Source organism: Pseudopipra pipra, chromosome W (assembly GCF_036250125.1).
Source record: "Pseudopipra pipra isolate bDixPip1 chromosome W, bDixPip1.hap1, whole genome shotgun sequence".
Classification (NCBI taxonomy): domain Eukaryota; kingdom Metazoa; phylum Chordata; class Aves; order Passeriformes; family Pipridae; genus Pseudopipra; species Pseudopipra pipra.
Window position 1 is genome coordinate 6,109,814 of NC_087580.1, and position 9,394 is coordinate 6,119,207.

Below are 9,394 nucleotides of genomic sequence, written 5' to 3' on the forward strand. Positions count from 1 at the left end.
AGGGAGTCCAGGGGTTCCCTCTGCCCAGGAAAGGGGGCCCAGAGGTCCCCAGGGTTGAGGAAAGGGGGGTCACAGGGTGGGGAGGTGCGAGATGGCCAGGAATGGGGGTCCAGGGGGTGCCAGGATCAAGGAAAAGGGGGCATCTGGGAGTTGGGAGAGGCGGGATGGCCGAGAAATAGGCTGCAGTGAGGGTCTCAGTGCTGGATAAGGGGTTCAGGAGGGTCACAGTGCCCAGGAATGGAGGTTCAGGGGGTCCCAGGGTCAAGGAAAGGGTGGTGCAGGGGTTGGGAGAGGTGGGATTGGGAGTCTAGGGCATCCCTGTGCCCAGGAAAGGAGGTGCCAGGGGTTGCCAGTGTTGAGGAAAGGGGGTTCTGGGGGATGGGAAATGCAGGAATGGGGGTCCAGGAGGTCTCAGGGTCAAGGAAAATGAGGGTCTGGGGTCTGGGAGAGGCAGGATGGCCGGGAAAAGGCATGTAGGGGGGTGCTGGTGCAGGATAAGGGGATTCGGTTGGGTCCTGGAGCCAAGGATGGAGGTTCAGGGGGATCCCCGTGCCCAGGAATGGATGTTCAGTGGGGTTCCAAGTCTCAGGAATGGGGGTTCAAGGCAGTCCCAGTACTAAGGTACTGGGCAACAGAGGAGTAGCCGCGCCTGGGAATTGAGGTTGAGGGGGATTCCCGTGCCCAGAAATGGGTGTTCAGGGGGGTCCCTGTGCCCGGAAGGGGGTGTTCAGGGGGGTTTAGGTGCCCAGGAATGGAAAACGGGGAGCACCACTGCCGGATAAGGAGGTTTAAGGGACACGCACTCAGACACACTCAGACACACTCAGACACACCCAGATACACTCAGACACAGACACGTGCAGAAACACTCAAACACGCTCAAACATGCTCACACACACTCAGACAAAATAAGACAGGCTCAGATACACTCACACATGCTCAGACACACTCACACACGACTCCAAACACTCAGGCACACTCAGACCCATAAATACATGCTCAGGCACACTCAAATGCACTCACAAATGCTCAGACACACCTGCAAACACTGAGAAACAATCAGACCCATAAATACATGCTCAGGCACACTTGCACACACCCAGACACATTCAGACATATTCACACACACTCAGACGTGCTCTCACACACCCAGACACACTCAGACCCACTGGCACACACGCAGACAATCTCAAACACACTCGCAACACTCATAGACACTTGAACACACTCACACGCATGCACCCACACTCCGACACACTCACACACACTCAGACGCACTCTGACACACTCAGACACACTGGCACACACTCTGACACACTCAGAGACGCTCAGATACACACACACATGCTCAGACACACTCAGACACACCTGCAAACACTCAGATACACTCAGACACACTCTCACACATTCAGACACACTCGCACACTCAGACACACTAAGACACACTCAGACACACTCATACACACTCAAGCACATTCAGATGAAGCTGCACACACTAAAACACTCTCCGACACACTCAGACACATGAATACATGCTCAGGCACGCTCAGTCACACACAGAAACACTTGCACACACACAGACACACTCAGACACATTTGCACACACTCAGATCCACTCGCACACCCTCAAACACACTAAGACACACTCAGACACACTCAGACACACTCAAGAACACTCAGACACACCTGCACACACTCAAACACACTCAGACACGCTCAGACACATGAATACATGCTCAGGCATGCTCAAGCGCACACAGAAACACTTGCACACACACGGACACACTCAGACACATTCACACACACTCAGACTCACTGGCACACCGCTAGACAAACTCATATGCACTTGCGCGCACTCACACACACTCTGGCACACTCAGACACACCTGCAAACACTCAGACACACTCATACACGCTCACAGGCACTCAGACACACTCAGACACGCGCAGACACACTCAAACATGCTCAAACATGCTCACACACACTCAGACAAAATAAGACAGGCACAGACACACTCACACACACTCAGACACACTCGAGCACACTACCACACATCCAGACACACTCAGAAACATTCGCACACATTCAGACACACTCACACACTCTCAGACACACTCAGGCACGCTCAGACACACTCGCACACACTCAGACACATTCACTCACACTCAGATACGCTCAGACACACTCGCACACACTCAGACACACTCGAGCACACTACCACACATCCAGACACACTCAGAAACATTCGCACACATTCAGACACACTCACACACTCTCAGACACACTCAGGCACGCTCAGACACACTCGCACACACTCAGACACATTCACTCACACTCAGATACGCTCAGACACACTCGCACACACTCAGACACACTTAGACACACTCGCACACAGCCAGACACATTTGCTCACACTCAGATACGCTCTGCCACACTAAGACACACTCACACACATTTAGACACACTCACACACGCTCAGACACACTCAGGCACACTCTCACAAAGCCAGACACAATTAGACACACTCAGACACTCTCAGGCACACCCAAACACACTTAGACACACTCGCGCAAACTCAGACACAATCGCATACACTCAGACACACCTGCAAACACTGAGAAACAATCAGACCCATAAATATATGCTCAGGCACACTCACAGACACTGAGACACACTTGCACACACCCAGATACACTCAGATACACTCCGACATGCTCAGACACACTCAGGCAAACCCAGACACGCTCAGACACACATGCACACATTCACACGCACTCACACAAACTCAGATACACTCAGACACGCTCAGACACACTCAGGCACACTCAGAGACGCTCCGACACACTCGCACACGCTCAGACACAACTGCAAACACACTTGCACAGACTCAGACACACTCAGGCATGCTTAGACACACTCGCACAAACCCAGACACATTCGCTCACACTCAGACACACTCAGACATGCTCAGACACACTCAGACACACTCAGAGACACTCAGACATATTCTCACACGCTCAAACACAACTGCAAACACACTCAGACACACTCAGACACAATTAGACACACTCAAGCACACTCGAACACACCCAAACACATTCCCTAACACTCAGATACGTTCAGACACACTCAGACACAGAGAGAGACGCTCAGACACAGTCGCACACACTCACACAGAGTCACACACACTCAGACCCAGTCAGACAAGCTTGAACATACTCAGAAACACTCAGACACACTTAGACACACTCAGACACACTTAGGCACACCCAGACACATTCGCTCACACTCAGATATGCTCAGACACACTCAGGCACACTCCCACACAGGCAGACACACTTAAACACACTCAGACACACTTAGACACACTCAGACACATTCGCACACATCCAGACACACTGAGATTCCCTCAGACACAATCACACATACTCGGACAAATTCTCACACAGTCAGACACACTTGAACACATTCAAACACACCCAGACACACTGAAACACACTTGAAAGCACTAAGACAAACTCAGACACACCCATACACACTCGCACACACCCAGACACATTCGCACACACACAGATATTCTCAGACACACTCAGACCCACTCTCACAAAGCCAGACACACTTAGACACATTTAGACACACTCAGACAAACTTGCACAAACTCACACACACTCATGCACACTCAGACACACTCAGAAACACTCAGACACACTTGCAGATGCTCAGACAAAACTGCAAACACACTTGCATACTCAGACACACCCAGACACACTTGCACACACTCTGACACACTCAGGAACACTCAGACACGGTGAGACACACTCAGACACTCTCAAGAACACTCCCACACATCCAGACACACTCAGAAACATTTGCACACATTCAGACACACTCTCACACACTCAGAAAAACTCATACACTCTCAGGCACACTCAGGCACAGTCACACACACTAAGACACACCTGCAAACATTGAGAAACAATCAGACCCATAAATAGATGCTCAGGCACACTCATGCACACAGAGACATACTCACACAAACCCAGACACACTCGGATACACTCCAACACACTCAGACACACTCAGGCAAACCCAGACACACTCAGACACATTCACACAAACTCACACACAATCACACACACTCTGACACACAGGCACACTCAGACACGCTCAGACACACTCAGACACACTCAGAGACACTCAGACACACTCGCACACACTCAGACACAACTGCAAACACACTCGCACTCAGACACACTCAGACACAGACGTACTCAGACAGACTCGCTCACACTCAGATGCGCTCAGACACGCTAGGACACAGTCGCACACGGCCAGACACACTAACACACTCAGACACACTCAGGCACACTGAGAGACACTCAAACACTCGCACACACTCACACACACTCGCACACACTCACACACACTCACGCACACTCAGACATACTCCGACACACTCAGACACCCTCAGACAAACTCGCACGCACCCAGACACATTAACACACACACAGATATTCTCAGACACGTTCAGACACACTCTCACAAAGCCAGACACACTTAAACATATTCAGACACACTCAGACACACTTAGACACACTCTCACACGCTCAGACAAAAGTGCAAACACATTCGCTCACACTCAGACCCACTCAGACCCACTCAGACACACTCAGACACACTCAGACACATTCAGGTAAACCCAGACACACACAGACGCACACACTCACACACACTCATACACGCTCACACACACTCAGACACACTCAGGCATGCTCAGACACACTCAGACACACTTAGAAACCCTCAGACACACTCGCACACACTCACACACACTAAGGCACACTCAGGCACACTCAGGCAAACCCAGACACACACAGATGCACACACTCACACACACATACACATTCAGACACACTCAGACACACTCAGACATGCTCAGACACACTCAGACACACTCAGACACACTCAGGCATACACACACCCTCAGACACAACTGCAAACACACTCGCACACTCAGACACACTTAGACACACTCGCACACACCCAGACACACTCAGATACACTCAGGCACACCCAGACACACTCAGCCACACTCGCACACACTCACACACACTCACACACACTCAGGCACACTCAGGCACGCTCTCAGACACACTCGCACATACCCAGACACATTCGCTCACACTCAGATATGCTCAGACACACTCAGACGCACTCTTGCAAAGTTAGACACACTTAGACACACTCAGAAACAATCGCATAGACACATATGCAAACACTGAGAAACAATCAGACCCATAAATATAAGCTGAGGCAAACTCACTCGCACACTCAGACACACTCGCACACAGCCAGACACACTTAAACACACTCAGACACACTTAAGCACGGTCCCAGAGACCCAAACACTCTCAGCCACACTCCCACACATCCAGACACACTCAGAAACATTCGCACACGTTCACACACACTCAGACACACCTGAAAACACTGACAAACAGTCAGACCCATAAATATATGCTCAGGCACACTCATGCACACTGAGACACACTCGTACAAACCCAGACACACTCAGGTACACTCCGACACGCTCAGACACACTCAGAAAAACCCAAACACATTCAAACACATTCGTACACACTCACACACACTCAGGCACACTCAGGCAAACTCACACATACTCAGGCACACTCAGGCAAACTCACTCACACTCAGACACGTTCAGACGAAACTGCAAACACACATGCACACTCAGACACACTCGCAGGCACGCAGACACACTCAGATACATTGCGACACACTCAGACACACTTAGACACCCTCAGACACACTCGCAAACACTCACACACACTCACACACACTCAGGCACACTCAGACACATTCAGGCAAACCCAGACACACTCAGACACACTCAGACACACTCGCACACACTCTCACACACATTCAGACACACTCAGACACGCTCAGACACAACTGCAAACACTCGCACACTCAGAGACTCTTAGAAATATTCGCACCCACCCAGACACTCTGAAACAATCAGACACGCTCAGGCACACCCAGACACACTCCAGCACACTCAGGTACACCCAGACACACTCAGGCACACTCGCACACACTCAGACACACTCGCACACACTCAGACACACTCGCACACACTTACACACTCTCATACACACTCAGGTACACTCAGACAAACTCAGATACGCTCAGGCACACTCAAATACTCAGAGACACTCGCACACACTCAGAGACCCTTAGACACACTCTGACACACTCAGACACAATCAGAAAAACTCAGAAACTCTAAGACACACTCAGACACACTCAAACACACTCACAAACACTCACACACATTTAGGAACACTCAGACACACTCAGACACGCTCAGACACAACTGCAAACACACTCGCACAGACTCAGACACACTCAACCACGCTTAGACACATTCAAACACAGTCGCACACACCCAGACACACTCAGATATATTCCGACACACTCAGACCCACTTAGACACCCAAAGACACACTTGCACACACTCACACACACTCACATACACTAAGGCACACTCAGACACACTCAGACACATTAAGGCAAACCCAGACACACACTGACGCACACACTCACACACACTCATACACACACACACTCAGACACACTCAGGCATGCTCAGACACAATCGCATACACTCAGATACGCTCAGACACACTGAGAGATGCTCAGACACACTCAAACACACTCAGACACACTTGAGCACACTCAAACACACTCAAGCGCACTCCCACACATCCACACACACTCAGAAACATTCGCACACTCTCAGACACACTCAGGCACACTCAGACACAGACACACTCAGAAACACTCAGACACACTCAGGCACACTCGCACACACACAGACACATTTGCACACACATTTGCACACACACAGATATTCTTAGACACACTCAGACACAGAGACAATCACCTACACTCAGACACACCTGCAAACACTGAGAAAAAATCAGACCCATAAATATATGCTCAGGCACAGTCTCCCACACTGAGACACACTCGCACACACCCAGACACACTCAGATACACTCCGACACACTCAGACACATTCAGATACTCAGACAAACTCAGAAACACTCAGACACGCTCGCACACTCTCAGACAAAACTGCAAACACACGCCCACACATTCAGACACACTTAGACACACTCGCACACACCCAGACACACTCAGATACATTCCGACACACTCAGACCCACTTAGACACCCTCAGACACACTTGCACACACTCACACACACTCACACACACTCACACACACTCACACACACTCAGGCACACTCAGACACACTCAGACACACTCACACACACCCAGACACATTCGCTCACACTCAGATATGCTCAGACACACTCACACACAGCCAGACACACTTAAACACACTCAGACATACTCAAGCACAGTCCCACACACCCAGACAAGCTCAGCCACACTCACACAAGCTCAGACACACTCAGGCACACTAAGAGATGCCCAGACACACTCGCACACTTTCAGACAAACTTGAGCACACTCAAACACACTCAGACACACTCAAGGACACTCCCACACATCCAGACACACTCAGAAATATTCGCACATATTCAGGCACACTCACACACTCAGAAACACTCACACACTCTCAGACACACTCAGGCACATTCTGACACAGACACACTCAGAAGCACTCAGACACACTCACACACACTCACACACACTGAGGCACACTCAGGCATGCTCCGACGCACTCAGACACACTCGCACACTCCCACACACTCACACACATTCAGATATGCTCAGACACACTCAGGCACACTCGCACACAGTCAGACACACTGAAACACACTCAGACACACTCAAACACACTCCCACATGCCCAGACACACTCAGATACACTCAAGCACGCTCAGACACACTCAGGCACATTTGAACACACTCAGACGGAGTTAGACACACTTGCACACACGCAGACACACTCAGATACACTCAGACAAGCTCAAACACACTTAAACACACTCAGACAGATCCGCACATACCCATACATATTCGCTCACATGCATGTACAGTCAGACACAGACACACAGAGAGATGCCCAGACACACTTGCACAGACTCAGACACTCTTGAGCATTCGCACACATTCAGACACACTCTCTCACACTCAGAAACACTCACACACTCTCACACACTCTCAGGCACACTCAGAAACACTCAGACACACTCAGTTACCCTCAGGCACACTGAGAGAGGCTCAGACACACTCGCACACACTCAGACACTTTCAGGCACATTCAGACACACTCACACAAAGCAAGACACACTTAGACACACTCAGACAGAATCGCATATGCTCAAACACACCTGCAAACACTGAGAAAAATTCAGACCCTTAAATATAAGCTCAGGCACACTCAGACACAATGACACACACCCAGACACATTCAGAAATATTCGCACATATTCAGACACACTCACACACTCTCAGACACACTCAGGAACACTCAGACACATTCAAGCACACTCCCACATATCCAGACACACTCAAAAACATTCACACACATTCAGACACACTCGCACACACTCAGAAGATCTCACACACTCTCAGGCACAGTCAGGTATGCTCAGACACGCTCAGACACACTCAGAAACACTCAGACACACTCAGGCATACTCAGCACACTCGCACACTCCCAGACACACTCAGATACCCTCTGACATGCTCAGAAACTGCCACAAGCAGACACACTCAGACACACTCAGGAACATTCAGACATGCTCAGGCACACTCCGACAAACTCAGAAACACTCAGAAACACTCACACACGCTCTGACACACTTAGGCACACTCACACACGCTCTGACACACTCAGACACACTCGCATACACTCAGACACACTAAGACACACTCGCACACACCCAGACACATTCGCTCACACTCAGATACGCTCAGACACACTCAGGCACACTCGCACACAGCCAGACACACTTAAACACACTCAGACACACTCAAGTAAAGTCCCACACACCCAGACACACAGATACACTCACACAAGCTCAAATACACTCAGGCACACTTGAGCACACTCAAATACACTCAGACACTTTCAGACACACTCAAGAACTCTCCCACACATCCAGACACACTCAGACACACTCAGACACACTCACACACTCAGACACACACAGAAATTCTCAGACACACTCGCACAAGCTCAGTCACAAGTGCAAACACACTCGCACACTCAAACTTCGACACACTCGCACACACCCAGACACATTCACTCACACTCAGATATGCTCAGACACAGTCGCACACACTCAGACACACTAAGCCTCACTTAAACACACTCAGACACAGCCGCACA